This window comes from Aquarana catesbeiana, linkage group LG05 (genome assembly GCF_042186555.1).
Source record: "Aquarana catesbeiana isolate 2022-GZ linkage group LG05, ASM4218655v1, whole genome shotgun sequence".
Classification (NCBI taxonomy): domain Eukaryota; kingdom Metazoa; phylum Chordata; class Amphibia; order Anura; family Ranidae; genus Aquarana; species Aquarana catesbeiana.
In genome coordinates this window covers 133,508,588-133,530,809 of record NC_133328.1, presented here as the reverse complement: position 1 = coordinate 133,530,809, position 22,222 = coordinate 133,508,588, and the positions used below count along the sequence as shown (strand labels likewise).

The 22,222-nt window shown below is 40.8% G+C and overlaps 1 protein-coding gene across 4 annotated transcripts in view; it reads left to right on the top strand.

Annotated features, from left to right (window-relative positions):
• The first annotated feature begins 2,819 nt into the window (after positions 1 to 2,819).
• The window catches only part of SATB1 (SATB homeobox 1), a 268,899-nt gene continuing 249,496 nt past the window's right edge, over positions 2,820 to 22,222 (top strand). For all 4 annotated transcript variants that reach the window (XM_073630208.1, XM_073630209.1, XM_073630205.1 and 1 more), the window contains exon 1: positions 2,820 to 3,154. The gene's annotated coding sequence lies outside the window, so the exon portion shown is untranslated. The remainder of the gene's footprint in view (positions 3,155 to 22,222) is intronic.

Here is a 22,222-nt window from a genome sequence, read left to right as displayed (position 1 = left end):
GGCCCGCAGGGCGCCCCCTCCTCCAAAGCACCCACCCCCATGTTGAGGGCATGTGGCCTGGTACGGCTCAGGAGGCGGGGGCGCTCGCTCGTCCCCACCCCCTTTCCTGACCGGCCGGGCTGCGTGCTCGGATAAGGGTCTGGTATGGATTTTGGGGGGGACCTCCACGCCGCTTTTTCGGCATAGGGGGTTCCCCTTAAAATCCATACCAGACCTAAGGGCCTGGTATGCCCCTGGAGGGGAACCCATGCCGGTTTTTTATTTAAAATTTGGCGTGGAGTTCCCCCTCAAGATTCATACCAAACACAGTGCCTGGCATTGGCGGGGATCCAAGTCGGATCCCCGCACCAGTGTGAACCCGGCTCACAAGGTGTCACTCTCGCCAAAAAAAGTGGCCAGATTGACTCAATATCAGACAACAATACAGAAGTTGACCAAAGGGTGAAGGTAAAGAGCTGAAAAACCACGTGATTTGGTGAAAGTTGGCTGGAAAAGTCCTGTCGCCAAACTTCTGGCCAACGCCCTTTGTACAAAAATCCAAGGGAAAGCTTGTACAAAGTCCTATCGTGTGTATGGGGCTTTAGTGATGACAATTACTGGCAGCCACTCTGTTATAACAAGCTATACTACACAATGTCTGTGTGTTTTTTTTAATTATGCAGCTAAATATTTTATTTCACATCACTGCTGTGTGGTCATGTGACATCCTGCCACTCTCCGTCCACGATCTGAGGACTACAGTGGGAGGGGCTGAGATTCCCCTGTTACATCAACTGGGAGGTCACGTGACCGCACAGAAGCATTGTGAAATAAGGTATTTAGACACTATGTAGTATAGCTTGTTATAACAGAAGGGCTGCCAGTAATTGTCATGACTTACTTTACAGCCACATAAAATAACATCAGAAGGAATGGGGAGGGGCGGGCTTGGAGATTGTCTTACAGACTAGGAACTGACAGACAGGGAGGGAGGGGGAGAGGGGAGAGACTCTGAACACAGCGGGATGACGGAGGCACGTAAACTGACCACAGTATTATGGATCAGCAGCCATGATTACTGTGGTCAGTTCACATAAGGGGATACAGGAACAGGCAGGATCAACCAGGTATTTTACAGCATAGAAAGGGACAAAGACATTGCAGAAGCACTATTCTGTTTAAAGCGGTAGTAAACTGCAGGTGGTTAAAAAAAATACAAATTCCCTGCAAAGCAATGTCATATTGTACTAGAAGGCATAGCATACTAGCACATTATGCAAGATGTACCTTAGAACGAAGCCCTCCAGTGCCGCAATATCACCCCTGAGAGGGCTGACATCTTCCCCCGGTCTTCCTTATGGGTTCACAACCTCCGGCTACATGAGAGGCTGGGGGCGCAATGACGTCACTGCCACGTATACGCGGCTTGACCCATTGTTTACGGCACAGGCTCTAAAGGTCCAGTACTGTAAGCCGGACCTTCAGAGCGCATGTGCTGGTGATGTCATTGGCGGCATGCTCCCTGAATATCTCCTAAACTGCGAAAGTTTAGGAGATATTCACAGTACCTATAGGCTTACTTGTAGGTACAAGTGGTGTAACAGAGTTTACTACCACTTTAACATGCTATAAAGGTACAGGATCTTTTTTTTCTTTTTTTTTTTTTTTTTTTAGGGTTACAACCGCTTTAAGCTATAGTGTGAGCACAACTAAGAGCCTGAGTATGGCGCTACTCTAAGTGATGGACACAAAGACTAGCGTAAGTGATGGGCACAAAGAACACCTGTGCTGGCAGAAGTGGGCCAGTGTGTTCTGCTGCAGATGTCCCTTTGAAAGTAGCTAAATACAGTTAAACAGAGGGCAGCCAGGTTTCCCTGGTGTGATCTGTGTATGTCTGTGTCAACCACAATCAGGGAGACTGGGAGGTGCACAGGGCGGTGCAGTGTAGTAACACAAAGCAGGAAGCAAAGAAGAAAATAAGGCCGATCCCCACATACATACATAATTACACAGAGAAGTAAGGTTTTAAAACATCAACACAAGCTAATAAGATCATTTACATGGAGCAGATCCATTTTCGAGGCTAGGAAAAAAATATATGAAAAAAGGACTATCATTTCCTTTGAAAAGATTAACAGTATAACTTGAAGAAGCTGTGGGCAGAGCTCTCACACCCTTTTCGGACTAAGAAAGGTAACACAAGAAGTCCCATCTATAGTTGCCATCGCTCAGCATGTGCAGCATCCTCCTCCTGTCACTGTACTAACCTATCTCCCCCTGGGGGCGTCCTGGAACAAGTGTTGCCTGGTGTGCTCCGCTATGATCCTCATCCTGGATCATCTCTAGCCTGGCGTGCTCCGCTCTCATCCTCGCTTCTTACTGAAGTTGGCATTCAATACAAACACACGTTAGGGGGTTTACAATAGCGGCGCCCCAGGTGTACGCTCGGCATAAACAATTCCACCGTAAAAAAGAGCAGAAAGCAAGATGTAGGCATCAACTTTACATACAAGTAATAAACCTGCGAGTTAACATGAGTGCGCCTTCCATGCCTAGACCAGTGCCATGCTAGATTAGGCTATAGTGGGAGCAGAACTAAGAGGCTGAGTTAAGGCGCTGCTATGCCAGTGATGGGCACAGAGAGCACCTGTGCTGGCACAAGTAGGACAGTGTTGTTTGTGCTGCAGATGTCCCTTTGAAAGTAGATAAGTGCAGGAAGACAGAGGGCGGCCAGGTTTCCCTGGTGTGATCTGTGTGAGTGTCAACCACAATCAGGGAGACTGGGAGGTGCACAGGGCGGTGCAGTGAGCGAGGTGCGATCAGGCTCACACCTCTCTAGCAGTCACACACCGAGCAAGCACATCTAGGTATATATCTACACACAGGCTTACTCCACGTTGCTCTCCTGGAGAAGACACAGCACGATCACAGGGCATAGGACAGACCACCATCAGCCCTCCTGATTTTTTTTTGTTGGGTCATCCCTCCCTGTAGCCAGACCCCCCCCCCCCCCATCACCACCAACCTACACCCACAATTAAAGTGCAGATCCAGAGAGCACTTATTCCACAACTCCTTCTGGGGGCGGGAGATTTTTTTTTTTTTTTGGATGGAGAAAGAATCGAGAGAGTGAAGTTGAGAAGGAGGAGGAGGACAGTGGTGTTGCTTGCCTAAGGTACGGTATAACGTGTGTGTGGTTAGCCAGGTGCTACATACAGAGGGAGCCTGTCACCATGCCACCATAACCTAGTGGCACAAGGGGGAGGGAGGGTGCTGATATCACACTGCTGGAGAGCTCGCCTGCCTCCATCTGTGCACTCCACCAATAATCCCCATGGGGCTCCCTCACATTAAACACTTTCCTGCTGTAGGCATTGTTTTTTTTTTTCTGGGTGTGTACTCTTTTGTGTGTAATTGTGGACTGGTGCACCTTGATGAGGCTGAGCTGTCACCGATTTCTGTTACATTGTTTTATACTAGTTACTTTGACAAGCTGTCATGCCACACCGATGACCAGAGTGACAGCTGATCCTCATCAACTTGCCTCCTTTGTACGTGTATAGGATCGTCCTTCCTACCTTCCGTGTTTTGTACTTCTGCATTTCATATAAGTGCTGCTGGCGGTGTTATATACAGGGGTCAGTGGCATGTATTATTATTTATTTATTATTTCTGCTCACTGATGGGGGCTTCTAAACACAACGCACAGCTATATCCAAACTTTGGCTGACCTTAGGCTCAATTCACAAAGCTGTAATACTACATGTGGCTGTCAATTTCAAATGTCATTGGACTCAATTGAAATTGTCACTTTTTTGAAAATATGTATCCTTATCCTGATGTGTTATCTTTGTGAATTGAACCTCATACATGAATTCTGGAGATCGGGGCTGTTGTAGGTACTAGGCTCTGCTTGTAGTAGCACCAATCGGTCTGCTAACATAACAAAATAAATGATCGCTGTCAGTGGGGTTAACTATTGGCTATATATTAGGTTTAGTGATCTATCGGATAAAAGATCAACAGCTGCTATAAAACATATTAGGAGGATAAGTAAACTCTTCCTCGCCTTTCTTTCTTGAATTTGTAGCTCAGAATGATGCACGATGTGGGCAGTAAATCAATGTATTGTAAATAAAACTCAGACAGATCAGTAACTTGTAACGAAAACAATACCAAGTCATCATTTAAGCAATGTTCCTTTTATGGCTCAATATATCAGTAAGAGAAGACTAGGATAAAACTTAAACACAATTCTATTCAATTACAAGGATCATTTCTGTCAGTGGGTAAATGACAATATTTCTTGGTAATAGGGAGACACCACCGTTCATGGTTATTACGTGTGTCCATCTAGATCTGTCCGATGTATCGATGTGCTCTCGTTACTTTCAGTCCTGATCTCATACATGAAGCAATCTGGGCTAATTTATCGTATGGCATCACATGTGTGCCATGGGAGAGCATGTACATAATTACATATGCAAACACCAAGTTATTTCAATTAGAGCACAAAATATAACATCATGCCAAGAAATTCCCAATGAATGCACCGGCTAGGTTTTCCTATATATCGTATATTATTTATCATGTCTAGAAAGTTCATCACCTGGTAAATATTGCGTGATATTCCTCGAAAGAAGGAGCTCGATGAGAAAAGCTGCAACATAAAACTAAAATATAATATTTATTTTTTCTAAAATGGAAACCTGCAACATAAACATGATCTGTTTTCTAAGATGAAAATCTGCAACATAAAATGGAACAAAGATGCTTTCAATACGAGCAGTAGCTCAAGAATGATGGACTCTATGTAGCCACACGTGTATTGTGGAACTACAAGTCCTAGCAGGTCAAACATTTTGGGTGGTGGAATACTAAGGCTTCTGGTTCCACAGTATGTAGGAATTTGTACAGAGCTCCGATCTTGTCCATCAAAATGGATCTAAGAACAAGTAAATTATGCTTTATAATAATATAAGAGAATGAGGGATGACAGGTAATGTCCTTTTTTAGCCTAAATCCTGTGCTGTCAGGTGGGTACAAACTGGACCGCATCGTTAGGATTTTAGACCCCACATAAAGCTTAGGTGTCATCTAATCACATAGCCTTCCTCTTTATCCTAGCTCTTCCGAATCACTAACTTTTTTTTACTTCATTAAGCCACATTATATTGCTAGTTACACTCTGTTTATGGTCACTGCATACAACCTTGAGATCTGTTTAAAGCTAGGTGGAAAATATTAGTACAAGTCTGGCGTATTTGACATCAAAGTGTCGCTAATGTTCTAATTAATTGTAAAGTTAGATATGTTTAAAGCAGCTGGGGGCTACAGTAAATATTACATGTCATTTTAAATGCTGCCATTGCACAGCATAGTTTATATACCACCATAGACTGGCTGCAGTTGTGTATACAAGTTGTTACATTTTATTAAGCCTAACAATTTCATTCTGCTGTAAGTAAATTCTCTGTGCTTACACAAGTGATAAAATGTATCTCTGTGCTTTGTATAATATAATGGCTCACTGTGTCTTGGTAAATAATATAGTCAAATTCTGGCCATACACACAGTAATGCTTGGGAAATTTCAACTGCTTTCATTACAAATGTGATCAAATTGTAAAGGCCACTGACAAGTTATATTTTTATCTGTATGGTGTAGGGATGATGGTAGGTTCCATGGAGCTGTTCGACCATATTTGCTATCAAATGCTGGTTTTGAGTGATTGACAGAAAATTGTTGCATATATGGCTCGAAAAATAAGATATGTCAGTGCAGCAATTGGAATCTTTTAGTTTCAAATATAAAGACAAAATTGAGTCCATGGAAGAGCTACAAAAATATTATAGGGTCTTCAAAATAAAACTTACCAACAAAGGTTTGGGGATGCCAATATGTACAGCGCAGAACAAGAAGGAAGTGGGTTGGCATTTTAACCTGTATTTAAGATGGCTGTCAGAAAATGTATCAATGGAATGATCCTTCCTGAGAACATATACATGCTAATAGTGGCCAAGTGTGTGTATTGACATTTTATAGACAACCCATGGTGTGGCCTTATCTCAGAGATGTACATGTTGCATGTTGCCGTGGGCTAGTATACATTTGCATTTGTGTTTTGTATCTGACATAGGTTTGTAAAGATAAGACAGATGAGGAATCCATTGTTTGATTTGGCTTTTATGGAGCTTCTATAAAGCAATTCACATTTGTATGTGTTGCTGTTTTTCCTTTGCATTGTGTCATTTTTGCTTTTAATCCTCCATACAAGCCAATATAAACATATTTAAATGCTTTCCAAACTGATCTTAGACTCTCACGTTTAAGCTATTGTCGTGCAGTTGGGCTGTTGTACTTGGGTATTATAAATCAATTTGAGATCAGTTTGTGTTTTGTTTTTATGGCTGAATTAAAGTCAATGTGAGTACATAGTAAACACATGGGAAACAATAGCAAATTCATCTCAGGCTCTACATTAGTCCTAGATGATCCCATAAGCATGTGAATATTAGACCTATGGCTTGCTTCTAAATCTGTAGCCCATGTTCACATGCCTATACACATATGATCACATTGTGAGAAGTCAAAAGCAGACTGGTTTCAGGTGCTTGTGAATTGCTTTGACTTGTTTTTGAGCTGCTTTGATAAGATTTTTCATTGTTTAGGGTAGGCACCCTTTCTCAACCAGGGTTCCGTGGAACCCTAAAATTCATCCAAAGCTTGTTACAGATTCCTAGAGCAATGAGCAATTTATGTCTCTTAAATAAACAACCACTGACAACAAAAAGGGAGCATTCTTCCCAATTATCACAAATCTAAGGAGCATTCTTCCCAGTGACCACACTAGTGAACAATTAGCTGTAGATATGAAATTATTATCAGGGGTTCCCTGAGACCAGAAATTAATTTTTCTGCATGTTAAAAAGGCGGAGAAAATCTTGCTGATGCTGAGGCAGTTGCATCAAGCTGCTTCAAGATGCCTATTTATTCACATTGCAGCAGCTCAGAGACCAACAAAAGCCTGTGTACATTTTTTTTCTGTGCTACCTTTTGATAATTACAAAGAACAAAACTAAGCTGTCTATTTTGTTAGCGCAAATGATATGATCCTGCCTCATGGGAAGAATTGATTATTTTTGCTTTTTAAGACAGTGCTAGAAAGATTACCATTAATGCATGAAAAGTACTATGCTGAAAATCAGTTTTTTCTTTTTTTCTTGGATATTCTCCATCAACACGCTTGCCACTTTTATGGGGATAAGATTTTCCCATTTCACAGAATCGCAAAGAAGAAATTAATTAGGATCAAGCATTAAAATGATTGTAAACAATCACCTAGTTAAACTACCTGTTCAGTATAAAATAGAAATGAAAGGTAAAACATTTGTGTATATAACACATTCAAGTGATCAAGTGATCACATTCCCTCTGTCCTCAGCTGGATAAGAGCTGGGGGAGGAGAAACAACAATATACTGATCTTCCCAGTGAACAGCTGTGCAGATTCGGGGGTGTCAGGACAAGTCTGGTCATTAGAGGAGAGCAGGCTAAGTTCCCAGCACAGCTAGAGAACTGACCACTGTGTGTTCTCCTGCTTAGTGTGGTCAGTTTTTCATAGGAAAGCAGAGGGACTGGCAGGAACACCAGGGATTTCACACAAAGGAAGCAATACAAAGAGAACAGGATACTTTTTTATACAAATACATGGTACAGCAGGCACATATCAGGGATATGAAATGTTGGGGTAACAAACACTATAAGACTTTAACAAAGTAAGGAGGAATAGGGAAGGGGGATTATAGCACCGCTATAATCCCCCTTCCCTATTCCTCCTTACTTTGTTAAACATAAATTTGGGATGAGGTGCTATACCTTTTGAGGACTTTCCAGCCATACTCCTTTTTCACTATAAGGCTTTGTTCACATTTGTGCATCTGCATTCTGTGCAGGGCTGGCACCAGCATAAGGCTGCTTGGGCAGCCACCTTAGGGCACCAGGATAGGGGGGAGGAAAAATCCAAATCCCCAGCCACTTGCTGGGGATTCAGATTTTTAAGGGGTGGCTCACACAGAAACAGACAGCTCCCAGCAGCTGTCCATTCCCAACTACAGTAGGAGACAGTGTTGTGTGTGATTCAACGCATCACACACAACTCCCTTTTTGTTTTTGTGCAAATTGTATTTGCTGTGTACCAAAGTATACCTCATTCATGTCACAGTACAGCAGTGCAATGCGTTGTGCTGCAGTAAAATTCCATGCGATTCTGTACAGTGCGCTGTGATAAAATGCAGCATGCCTACATTTTATCATAGCAAGCTGCAGCACAGCTCTGTGCTGAGCTGCAGTGTGAATGGGACACACAGGAAACTTTTGTTTTCTGTGTGTCCTTGTGGTGACAGGTGTTTGTCAACGTAGTAATGTGTGAATACAGCCTTAAATACCTGTCTTCCGTTTCCGGTAAGAGAAAGGGCGATGTGTGGAAGTTTTAGTTTTCCTCATATGCCAGCTGCTCATAGCCAGTGAGGGGAAGTGGGAAATGCATACCCCCCCCCCCCCCCATTACACTCTGTATGTCACATGGGGGTGGGGGGTTGCATTGCAGAGGTGAGGCGGGTCGTGGGAGGATAGTGGTGGTGGGGGAGGGGGGGGCAGCAAAATGCACCTTTGCCTGTGTAGACAAAAATCTTTGAACTGGCCGTGATTCTGCATGTGGGGCAGCCCATTCATTTAATGGGCTACCCTACCCGCAAACCCATGGGAAGTTCCTGACCCTTTTCTCAAATTGCACTGCACAGGACAGCACAGTCCTCATGTGAAATTGCACCACGTTTACCGATGCATCTGCTTAACAGCAGTACATTTGCCTATGGGTCAGGAATGCACAATTTTGCACTTGTTCCCAAATTGAAGTAATGTAAACCTAGCCTAATGGCTCCTGTTTGACCTTAGTCTATGAAACAACATCAGGTGAAAAAGTCATATCATATAAGGTTACAGTATTTACAAATTCACATTATTCTAAGCCAAGTTTGGACCAGAAAAATAAGGAAATGTTCTGTAAAAAAAAAAAAAAAAATCCTAGGTGCTTGTGTGCCTACAACGCTCTAGTAATGGAAATCCAGCACTTTGTGTCAATGAATGATTTTGGAAGGTGCTACCTCAGCACCTACATTGTTTATGTGGGAGAAAATGATTTGTATAAAGTAAAAAACTGCATATCAGAACACCCACCTTACCCCCATATCTGCTGTCAGTTTTTATGATACTTTATAATTTGGGTGAACCTAACTGGACAGGCAAAGGTTAAGGTGACCACAGGGTTATAGCCAACAGGTGAAGCTTTTGATTTGAGCATCACTTGCCTTGAAGATATCTTCTGGAGGGCGATCCAACCTGCGGAGGTGCTTTTTATTGTACACATATATTTTCAAACTTGCTAGAATATGTTCCTGATTTTTCACACATACATCTATTTTTCATCAACCAAATAAAAAGGTACATTGTGGTTGGTTGGAGGATAAGCAGATATCTCACCTCTTGTCGTTCTCTGTGAGACATCTGCTTGTCTATGGGTACTCTTCGATACATTTTACTCATTGTCATTTGTTTAAGTAAATGCACTGTAAGCTAATCACTGTTCTAACTGTGAAAAAAAAACTTGGGTGTAAAAAGTCTGCTATTCCTTACAGAAATACATTCCTCAGTAGTCCCACAACTTCAAATATGTATTTAGCAGTATTTCTTTCTATGAAAAGCTGTATTATTTTCAGTGCATGGGCAGTCAGATGGAATGCAGTTATTCGTGTGCTTTATCATAACAATTTTTCTTTTATTTTGACTTGTCTTAGCTCTGTTTTGTCACAGTGTGTTCATGTAGTTTAAGACCAGGACATGATGATGGCTAAATATATTATTTTGTACTAAATTGGAATCACTAAAGTTAATCTCTCACATATGAAGTAAGATCATGGTGCTGTGTAGCTGAAAAACTGCAGAATTTACTTTTGCTTTTTAAATGAGAGTTATCATTGCCAAATAAACTGCAGTAGAAAAACAACAGACTAGTGCCTAGTACCTGAATTGTTTAAAGTAAAATAAAGGCACCCCCCCCCTCCCAATAATAGGCAAAGAATAGAATCTTATAATCTGATTAACAGCTAGAGCGCTGGCTGTGCATGTACGGTATTGGGAGTTGCCTGAAGCCTTCTGGTATATGTGACAATCATATCCCAGAAAACTGCAAGCAGTGGGCAGTTCCAGCCACATCATTCTCACCTAGGCGAGAAAAGCAGAAATGGGAGAACAATAAAGCAGAAAAGAGTATTCATAGAGAAGAAAAAAAAAATGTAATATGCAGTTTTAATAAAGGAGTTGTTAAAAAATAAGACAAGACTAAAGAATGTAAAAAATTAGGGTGAAGCTCCACTTTAAACGACCAGTGGTTTTGCAGAGATAACCTATCAACTGAACCCGCAAGCTGCAGATAATTATTATAAATGTACCTGAAGTGAATTGAATATTACATTAACATTACATTAAAACCATCAAAAATATGTTACTTTGTCTAATTTGTGAACTTATCCCAACACTTTTCTTATGTGACAAGTTCTGCTTAAGGTTGCGGTATGGAATTATCAGTTATAGTGAACATGACTCATTTTTTTGGACTGTTGATTTACTAAACCTGTGCAGACAAGAAAATCTGTTTTGTCTTCAACACCCAATCGGGTTAAGGAAGAATGTAAAAAATCCCTTTTTTAACCAGAATGAATTATTACAGCAACCACTTTTCTGGTCTGATAAACATTCATCAAATGGCCCCCTCAACGCCAGTCTGATTTTAATCAGTCATTTATGGCTTGTACTTAATACACTTTCCCACAGCAATCAGTTTTCATTATTCTGATTTCTGTAAAACCTTTCTGGTTGCTATAAGGTACTACACATTTGGTTTCATTTACTAAAACTGGAGAGTGAAAAATCTGGTGCAGCTCTGAAAAGAAACCAATCAGCTTCCAGGTTTCCTTGTCAAAGCTTGAAGGAGAAGTATGGCCAAAGTTTATTTGGCCCTATATCTCCTATGGATCACAGGAGCGCAGCTCCTTCTGCACTTCTGTTACCCATTTTCAGCCAACAGCAGGCCAAAGTCTTCTGTTAGCTGACATCACTCATCCAGTCGGTCCAGGCTGGGGAAAGATCGTCAGCCAGCTCAGCCTTGCAGTGAGCCGCTGGGAGACTGAGCAAACCGCCCCTGCCCCCTCCACAGATCAGATCTCCAGTGAGTGCTAGAGGGGCCGAGCAGAAAGCCGACGACTGACAGTCACCGCCCTCTGCTCAGAGCGGAGGGGAGAAATGAGCAATCAGTGGTCTTTAATCGCTCAGTTCTCAGTGCAGAGTCCGCAGGGAACAGATGCAGCATCGGATATATGCTGCATCCACTTGGGTGATTATACTTTTTCTTTTTCTTTTTTGAAACCCCATATTTCTCCTTTAATTGAACAAGCTGAAGTTAGAAGCTGGCTATACCTCTCCTATGGATCACAGAGGTGCAGTTAGCTCTACACTCCTGTGATGTCACAGAGCCGGTCCAGGCTCTCTAAAGATCCCGACCATATGGGTCGGGAATCCACCCAGAAGCCTGGATTGGCACCTTCCACATGTTTTTTTTTTTTTAACCCAATATTTCTCCTTTAATTGAACACGCTACAAACTGAAGTTAGAAGCTGATTAGCTACAATGCACAGCTGCACCAGATTTTTCACGCTCCAATTTTAGTAAAACAACCCCATAGTTTGCACTGCTTAATCAAACAACCCCCTGGCACTGTGTATTGTATTAACTGGGAACTGCAGAAATATGTACTAAATAACTATAACTTTAGGAAAATCGAAGTGGACTTATAGGGAATCTGACACAAACAAAATGTTTGGACACACAGCAGCTCACTAATCAAATGAAAACAGACTAATGCTGAAAGCTCGATCTTGTTTCAGTACAATGTTTCTAAAAAGTAGGAAAGCCTTACAAACCCTTTCCTCTCCTGATAGTGACATCTGTCAAAATAGTACAGAATTATGGTGAATGTAGGCTGAAGTTGCTATTTGCCTGTCATCCCAATCCAAGGGTTTCAGTCACTGACCTGGACCAAACATGTAGCCAGTGCATTTGGAGTGATGCGCATACTTCCAGATCAGTGACAGTGAATACTCACTTTACAAAATGTTTTAGTAAGTTAGGTGAACTTGTGTTTCCTTTAAAAGCTCAATCATATTCAAAGGAAAAAAAAATCTGTATTTTTGCTAGCACATAATTGGGTATTTAGGCTGAACTCAGCTACAGCGTATTTATCAACATCCTCTTTACAAAGCGAACAACCTCTACGCCATTAGTAAATACTGTAAATCCCAAAGTATTAAAGTACTTATAGCAGCATGATAGCCAGGCAGGCAGCATTCTCATAAGCAGATGGTAGTCAATACTGCAGTGCCACATTAATGCAAACACACAATAGATACAAAATGATATGTGTATTTTTATAAACTGTCATAAACTGACCTATCTGAAGCAATTTTTACTCCAAATCTCCCATGTAGAATTTTCTTAAACATAGCCAAACCATGTATGCATTTTAAAAGATAGAATGTTTTATATTATGCTAATAATTATGTTGTTTTTCAAAACAGATTTTTTTAAACTGTGTATCTAAGTTCGAAAATGTAATATATTACAGCTTACCTCAGATGTATGGCCTGGATTTGATTTCTGTTTTTAAGCTTTTTTGCCTTTATTCTTCACCTGGCCATTATGCCAGTAACACATTTTCTGTCTCAGGAAGACAATGTTCATTCATTATAAAGTATTTTTGCAGCAGCAGCATTGTGCCCCAATGGCAGGAAGTGTATTGGGACTACAAAACACCTCCTTAGATGGGTGTCCGCAGCATAGGGCAATTGCCCCCCCCCGGAATCGTAAGAAGGTGTTGAAGAGTGAAGACAGTTTCCCTGTGTAACGCAATGGCCGTCGCGGCCGCCTCCGCGGCAGCCGTGGACTTTTTTTTCTACGTCTGCTGGCCTGGGGCTGCTCTCAGTCTGTTCCGACTTATCACAGATTGATACAGACATCCGTCCCTCCCTCCCTCACCCCCCGCCCGATCATCGGATTGGCTCTGACTGCCGCTCGGGCCTCTGCTCGATATCACGGCTGTTCCGGAATGTGATTGGCTGTGTCAGCCTGCAGGTATAACTTCGCTATGCCGATCCGGCCGGCACGGCACCGGCTCCTCCCACAGGTGCGTGCAGTGACCGAGAGAGAATACGCTGCCAGTGCTATTGCATCACTGAAGAACCACAGGTAGCAGCACTGCAGTGCCACTGTGCCAGTTAGGAGGAGAATATATCTATATTGCTTGGAAAGTTGGACAGCTGAGCTATTGCTGGAAAAATATATTTGTGCTGTGTGTTATAATATCTTCTTTACTTTGTATGGAAGTTACTCAGTCTCTCAGGCATACCAGTCCATGATAACCATATAAATATAGCCTAGAGAATGTACAACTTTCTATATTGCAATGTATTGCAATACATCTGTTGTGGCCATATTTTGCTCCTGATGAAAACAACCTATACAGTATAGGCTGTTTTCATAAAGATCAAAATATGACCACAACAGATGTATTGCAATACATTGCAACTAGAAAGATGTACATTCTCTAGGCTATATTTATATGGGCATGGAGTGAAGCTGAATTATCTCAAGAGCTATTTCACACTGCCATCTGGCCGCGTTATCGGTAAAGCACCGCTAGTTTTAGCGGCGCTTTACCATCTTTTTAGCGGCGCTAAACTAACTTGGCAAACAAGCGCAGCAAGCACTGAAGTTATCAACTCACAGGATTTCTGGAAGGATTATTGGAATAGAAGTAACAAAAGGCTTTCAACAAACAACAAGCTAGCAAAATTGGGGAGGTTTACTGTTGGGCTTGTGTATATACACTGTAAAACTAAACTTTAGGTACACAGCCAAATTCGCAGATGAAATACATATTAGGGACTGTTTTGTCTATTTGTTATTCTGTTTTACCATTCCTGAGACTTATATAGTTTTGCCACAGAGCAGAGCCATGTTTATCAAGTCAGAAACCTTGACTTTTCACTGCTGTCTTGCATCTTCCCCAGCCTGTGATTGGATAGCTAAAGAAAAAGAAGCAGACTGATAAGCTCACCTCTCAGTAACTCTGCCCACTGGCTGAGAGTGCTGATCGGGAGGCGACTGGCTGCTGGTTTTCCAGTATGCTCGTCCGACAGAAGCCGGCTGCCATACACATGGGGCCAAATGTCAGACAGTTTTCATTAAACTTGCCGATGTCGTCCAGCATTTGGCCCGATTTGCTCCAGCATCAAGATCACTCTGTTGCTGTTAACACCTTTACTTCACCCCCCTTCTCCCCACCTCATACATCTCAGACATACATTTTCGATGTGAATTTTCACAAAAAATGTATTGCTGTGAACAGGTCCACTTGAAAGTCATGTATTTTATTTGCCTGTGAATTTTTTCTGCGCTGAAAATTGTGGAAAAGTGCGTGCTATTCAGTGTGCATAAGCCACCATTTTCATCTTCATCCAAGAAAAAAATAACATATATTGCAGCTTAACAGTCTTTAGATGTGATGGCCAACATTTTTTTCATCTCATGATCCTGCTAGTAAAACACTTCCTGTCTTTGGGTAACAATGCTCATTAACTGTTCCATATCTATGGGAAAGCAGTATTGCCACCATCTGATTCTAACTCCTGATTTGGATTACACAACCTGTTAGCTTCTTGTCACCTCTATAACATGGAGGGAAGTAGATGTTCTGTATTCTCCAGAAGATAACACTGCTTGAAATTTGTGAGGCAGAAGCATTATGCCTGGGAAGTTAGGAGCTATTTGGATTTTACCTTCTAAAATGTTGCAAAAAACATGGTTTTCCGAATTGCTGGTCTGACTGGAAGCAGTTTATGGCAGGAGAAGCTTCTTCTGCCATGCAAGGTCCCAGGGTTGATTTCAAGGAAAATAAAATATTTTCATTTTGAACTTACTCTGAAATGCATTGCAACTTAGAATGCGTCCTGTTTTGGGCCACTTTGAAGCTTTAGAACCAATAAAATCTCGCATAGATATCAGCGGGCTGTCTATTGTGAAGGCTTATTTTGACCATCCACAGGATGTTGTCTCATATTGGTACTGCAGCGCACTCCATATGCTTTACCAATCTTTCATTTATTTTCTATAGAGAGGGTAGGGAACAAAGCAGGGGGCAGAAGGTGGTACAGGCTTATCAGAAGGGCATATGCCACAACTGGAATACATTTTTCCTGGCTACCAAGAGCATTGGGATGTTTTAGGTCATTAGAGATTGCAGAAATAAGTTAGTCAGACAAGTAAAGTTGCTGGGAGAGTTGGTAAGGTATAATCAGGAAAACCTAAGTGTGTAAATATAAAATATAGTTATCCCCATCTATGTACATATATTTATTTAAAAAAATATATATTAAAAATCATATATTGGTGTGGCGCTATTTGTGCTAAAATACACCTCCCTCCTGTACAAATATGTAAAAACACTCCATTTCCCATTGCATGAACTTTTATAAATGTCATATAAATTTTAACCACATACTTCATCTTTGTGCAAAACTATGATAATAAGAATACTGTCTCAATAAAGTACAACAATCATGCAATAAAGTGCACAAACTCTGTACACACATGCTCCCCTCCTGGGCTCTCCTTGACCTCCTTATTTGTAGTAAGTGGGTCAGTAGTACTTACAGATGTATCTCAGAAAAAGAATGGCTGCACACTGGAATATCGAAAATCCTTTATTAAATCTTCCCATAAGGTGCAAAAGACAAAAACCACAGGATGGTAGCAAGTGAATCAGGTAGATGCGTTTCACACAGTTACATTGTTACATTGTGCTTATTCATTGGTGATGAACAAGCACAATGTAACTGTCTGAAACACGTCTACCTGATTCACTTGATACCATCCTGTGGTGTCTTTTGCACCTTATGGGAAGATTTAATAAAAGGATTTTCGGTATTCCGGAGTGCAGCCATTCTTTTTCTCATATACAATTTCATGGCATGCGAGCCAAGGCTTCCACCCATAGGAGGAGTCCTCATTATTTTAATTTTAAATTTATGTATCTCTCCTCCAGCCGCACCTCTGGACTTGCTGGCCAGTATTTTTATCTTCACCCTTTCAGAACTTTCCTCCAGTACATATATGTAAGGGAGAAAAACAGGAGGCAGCCTCCAATAGTGTAAAACCATTTTTTATTTTTACTTAAAAACAATTAAAATGCACTTATGTCAATGATTGGCTTGTTCACACAAGCTACAACACATCTATGAACTTTCTGGAATGCTTCTGCTCTCCAAAGACCAGAAAATATGAAAATGGAAGTGACATAAGAAGCCCCATCCAACGTGTTTCATCACAATTACATCATCAGGGACTTTGCCAGAGTTTGTGCACTTTACTGCACGATTGTTGTACTTTATTAAAAGTATTTTTATTATCATAGTTTTGCACAAAGATTAAGTATGTAGTAATAATTTTTATGACATTTTTACAAGTTCATGCACTGGGAAGTAGAGTGTTTTTACATATTTGCACAGGAGGGAGGTGTTTTGAAACACAAATAGTGCCACAACCATATATGATTTTAATATATATTTTTTAACTAAATATATGTTCGTAGATGGGGGATAACTATATTTTGTATATGTCTTATTATCCTCTTCATTGGGGCATAAATACTTTCGGCAGCTGTAACTTGCTAAGGAACTTAGTTAATCCAAAAATTTATATTAGCCATGTAAAAATAAATTACTCCAAATGAGTGGAGGGGAAGGCTAATGAATTTCACAATCTCCTCTTGTGCATTCACAGAATACCTTGTATTCTGTGAAAAGAAAACAAGACATTTTGTGAATGGACAAGGTGGGGAGTGAGCAACCCACTGTGTTCAATGTACCGTACCTGTAAGTTTCAGATCTGGAAGTTTGGCACTTACAGTAGTGTTCAAGATGAATTAAAGTAATCGTAGAGGTAATTATGTCAAAAAGTTTTTTCCCCAGAGTTCAGCTTTAAAGAAATTCCATCAGGTCTCTAAACAAATTAGAAAGTAAGCTCCCTACAAGAGAAGAAGTAATAAACCAATCTCTCCGGTGCCTACTACTTCCCTTCTGTGCCAGCATTGCAGTTTCAGTCAGTATCTTTGCCATTTAACACTTCCATGCTGGTGTCCCCCTCTGCGCACTGATTTATTCCATCCATTTCTACCTTACTACTACAAGTCTTAACAGTGATTTAGGGATTGGTGGAAAATCCCCTAAGAGAGGCAGGGGACAAAGGCATCTGACACTCCTAAAAGAGTTAATCGCTGAATAGGAGATGTAGGGGAAGTAGGAGACGCATGCCACCAGAGAGGTGAGTATATTGTCTCTATTCTTGCAAAGAACTTGCCTTTTGATAAAGAGACACTGACTACACACGCATTGATTAACACGCTACTTGAGCTGGCCATAGACGGAGTGATTTTGTTTCCTGCAACCACGGCTGCAAGAAAGAAGATCCATCAGGCAGGCTGGTTGTACCCAAGCTGATCCATAGATCAACTTGGGTACATTCAGCTTGCTCATAGATGGTTTGAATTTTGTCCGGTCCCTGCTGAACCGGCCGAGATTCGAACCGTCTATGGCCGGCTTTACATGAAGCCTATCATATTCACATGTATAACTAAAAAAAATCTGAAATATTATAGCCCTTCTTACTAGGATGACTGACGGGAAGTTAACTGTGCTTCGAAAAACATCATTATATTGTTCTGCTAGACTCCTAAAAACAGGTGTAATCCCCCCACCCCTTTTAAAATGATGTTACCACAATATGGGGTTTAAGTGTCATAGGTACAACATTAAACAAATGTGCTGTGAAATGTTTTTGATATATTCTTGTGGTTTGTTTTGCTGAGTGATCAGTCTTCTAAAGGTGTTAGTAGGTGTGACTTACTTGCTAAATGTGAATACATTCTGATACTGCACTCCATACTTGGAAATCAAATATATGTGCTAAGTATAATATTATGGATTGGGATGCAGATGAAAGAATTATGAAATGGGATTGCTTTCTTAAACAAGTGGAGAATGTTCAATTTGCAAAGCAAATGTTCGTTTATCCTAATAAATAAAGTGAAGCTGTGATTACTTCAACTATCCAATCACAAGAGAAAAATCCTGTTATTTTTTGTTTTTGTTTCTTCTGCACATGATTGAATATGCAAAGTAAAATTGTTTTACCGTATTCACTAAGCTAAGTGTACATTATTTTGTAAAGTGAACATTCTCTACTTCTGTAAGTCAAATCTATTTTTTTTAGCATTAGTCTTAAATGTTTTACTTTTACATGAATTAATGAAAATTTCAGGCAATATATTCATTGCTGACAGTCATTTCTTCATTTTCCCTATTAATCCAGAGACATTTTACCTTCCTAACTGGTCCTACTTGACCTGTTAATCAGCTCCTGTTGTGATGTTCCTCCCCTTCTTTACTATTTTGGGCTCTCCTTCACTATTCATTTTACCAAAAGTTCCTAGAAAGCACAGAAGGCTCAAAAACCATCCAGATAACCTTGATCACCAGGCAGAAAATTTTGCTAGACTCTCTAATTCTTTTTGTACTCACAATCTTAGTAAAACTAAAACTAGACTTATCTTAAAAACAGGATATAACATTTTCCAGTTTCTCTACTGTACTTTTTAATTGTACATGACATGAAAATAGCATACTGTTTTCCAACACACCAAAACCTAATGTTAACTGTGAAGTATAGTACAGGGCATATAATGGGGTGGGGCAGCACTTAGGCATTTATGACTTCAATTCCAAGATGCATATAGACTATGCAACACGACTATGATCCTAAAAACAGCAGTAAATCACCAAATATTTTTTAAAAAAGTAATATTAATCCCTCTGCATATTTTAGCTTAACACATTGAGCACAATAACATTTGCCAGTAAACTATTTGTTTACCCCTTCATGCCGAGCGTACACAAATATACAGCCCCACTGGACTGGGATTTTTTCCAGGGGGCCGCACACTTACATATCTACCTTTATGCTGGGAGCGTGCCGCACGGCACTCTCCCTGTACAGAGACCAGGGTCTCACCAGGAGCCCCAGGCCCTGTTCTAATAATAATAATACTAAAAAAAAAATACAATGTACAATAATACCTAGATCAAAGTTTGATCTAGGTCAGTGCCAGGGTTAGTGTTTGGGTCAAGGTCAGTGTCAAAGGTCAAGGTATCAGTGTCAGTTAGTGTTAATGATAGTAAACCTACTAACTCACTTACATTGTATAAGTGCATTTTAACCTACTAATAAATGGATTGTTAAATCTCTGCACTGAGCTGGCGCTTCCTTCTCTCCCCCTTACTGTTAATGTCAGTGTGTTTTAGGTAGGATAAAAAAAAAGCAAAATACGCACTATTGTTTTTGGGCTGTATTACAGGTACAAGCAACAACTAACATACACATATGTGGTATCGCTGCGATCGTCAGGAGCAGGAGAATTTATTCAGGGTTGTTCTTTGGTAGAAGGTTTATGGTAGTAGCAAAAAAAGTATACAGTTACATTTAAAAAAATATGTATTACTATCTTGGGCCAGTTTTGATAATAAAAAAAAAATCAGGAGATACCCATTATTAATTACAGTACCACGAAAAGAAAGCCCAATTTATCCCGAAAAAAAAAAATGCTGTATAATATACCTGGATACACAAAGTAGTTTTGATGATATGTATGGTTTTAATAAGACATGTCAAACTTGCAAAATTGTGCTTAGGCATTAAGATTTTTTTTTTCGTTAGGTGTGAAGGGGTTAAAATTCTTACCATAGCACTTGCAGTTTACAGGAAATACTTGTCTTAATAGGAAACAGTGGACAGTGCAGTCTGAAGCCAGTCTGTTAGCTTAGAGAAGGGCAGGGAGGAGCAAGGAGGTGCTTTACCATCCTAGGCTATGGGGCTGTGTGTTTCTAGTAATGCACACATAGGGTTGCCACCTGTCCGGTATTCACCCGGACAGTCCGGTTTTTCAATCATCTGTCCGGATTTCAACTTGACTTCATCCTAAAACCCAGACACATTATTCTACATGGACCAGGGCTGACGCTTCCTCTCCCCGGTCCCATCGGCAGCCCATAAATGGCAAGTGATTGCTGGAGCCTGTGGAGCTGCCATGTGTTTCCAGTCAGTGCCGCTGGGGGTCCCCTGAGCACTCCTCCTTGTTCCTGGCGGCTGTACTCATTGAAGAAAGAGGGAATCCGCCCCCTCAGCCTTGGTTCAGCCACGCCCTCTTCCCCGTGTGTAGCAGAGAATGCCAGGAGTCTGCAGGGATGTTCAGCAGGTCGGTATTGTTATGCAAATGCCTAATGTAAAGGGGGAGGAGTGGTTGCATGGAATGGCTGGGGATCTGCAGTACTATGGTGTCTGCATCAGGCACAACTTTGTGGCATTATTGCTGTGCTACAGTTCCCTCTTCTGCATGCAGACTCCTTAGTGCTGCAACCTTTTAGCCCCATCAATTTGGTCAGCTTGGCAATGGAAGACTGCAAGGAGAGGAGGATCTGACACCAACAATGGGGCTTACTTTAGTGACAGCAATGATGGTTTTTTTTAGTTACTGATGGCAAATGTATGACATATTTTACTCTGACAACAGTCACTAGGCTTACTGTAGGTGCAAACACACTGCAATGGCCAACAAACTGTTATGCAAGTGTTTCAAGCTCACAGGTCAGGACTTAAGCTGACTATACACTATACAATCTTCTTGTATAATCCGCTTTAGATCTGCCAATAGTTATATAGTGCAAAGGCCTGCATATTTTATATAAATGCAATAGATTGCTTAGGTGTGTCCTCACTTTACATAGTTTTGGTAAGTCTAAAGGAGATTGTACAATCATATTGTGTAGTGTGTGGCCACCTTAAGCCCCTTTTGGGGAGAAGCACATTGAAGGAGTAGGAGAGGGTCTGTTCCTACAATCTGGCTTTGTGAATTTGCACTACTTGCAAAAAAGCTTGTTGGATATTAAAGCAGACTTTCAGCTTAAATGTCATGTGCTGACCTGCCTCCCCTGCTCTTACAAATGCAAATTAGCTTTTGGGGTGCAGAAATGTATGTTGCATTTTGTTTTTTTAATTATAGTTTGTCCCAAATTTTGTGCATCTTAAAGTGGAACTAAAGTTTTGTCATTACATGCTGCGAGCAGGCAGGCGTTTTATTGCAGAAGAGACATGAAATTTCTCTTCTGCAATAAAATACACCCACCTGTACATGCGCAGCTCATATTACAGCAGCCGGCCCAGTCCTGTGTGCCAGGATGACTAGCTTTTGCGCATGAAGAAATGCAAAAATAATTGTGTTGAGTTTGTGAGACTCATACTTGCGTACAGTAATCTAGGGCATATTTTATGGTTACAGGAACGCTTTTGCTTTATTTAACCATGTTCCTTTAAGCCCCTCCCACTGTTAATGCAATTTGGCTGCTACACGTGCCACATTACTACTGTCCTTGAGGCATCCAAAGGTGTCCCAGGTGTTTTACAATACTATAGTGTATACTAAAAAAAAAATTTAAAAATTGCCCTACGCTGGTAAAATGTTCTGGTTTGGCTTGAAGAACAGGTGGCAACCTTATGTACACAGTATAGGAAGACACAAGTCTAGCACCTACATGGTAACTCCATAGGATGCTGCATGAGAAGGACCCACCCTGACCCAGGAAACCTGGGGCAGCATTATTGCACCAGCCTAAACACGAATATAGGCAAGGAATTTAAAGTTAAAGGAGCAGCATACTCAGTACATGATCAGCTGCTAAAAGTGCATAACAACTGTGGGTTTAATATCACTTTAAACTGAAAAAAATGTATAGTTTAAAGTGGTGATATAAGATAACTGACCTAAATGCCATAATGCTGTGGTATGATCAGTCAAGTAGAACATCTCAAAAATATAACAGACTTAAAGAAGAACTATACACTTAAAAAAAATAAAGTTAGCATCTATAAATACTATAGCTCCTGCCTTTTAAAAATGATGTACTAACCAGCCAATAGAGGCCAATACTGTCTTCCTTCAGCCAGTTCTTCTCACCAGTGCCACCTTT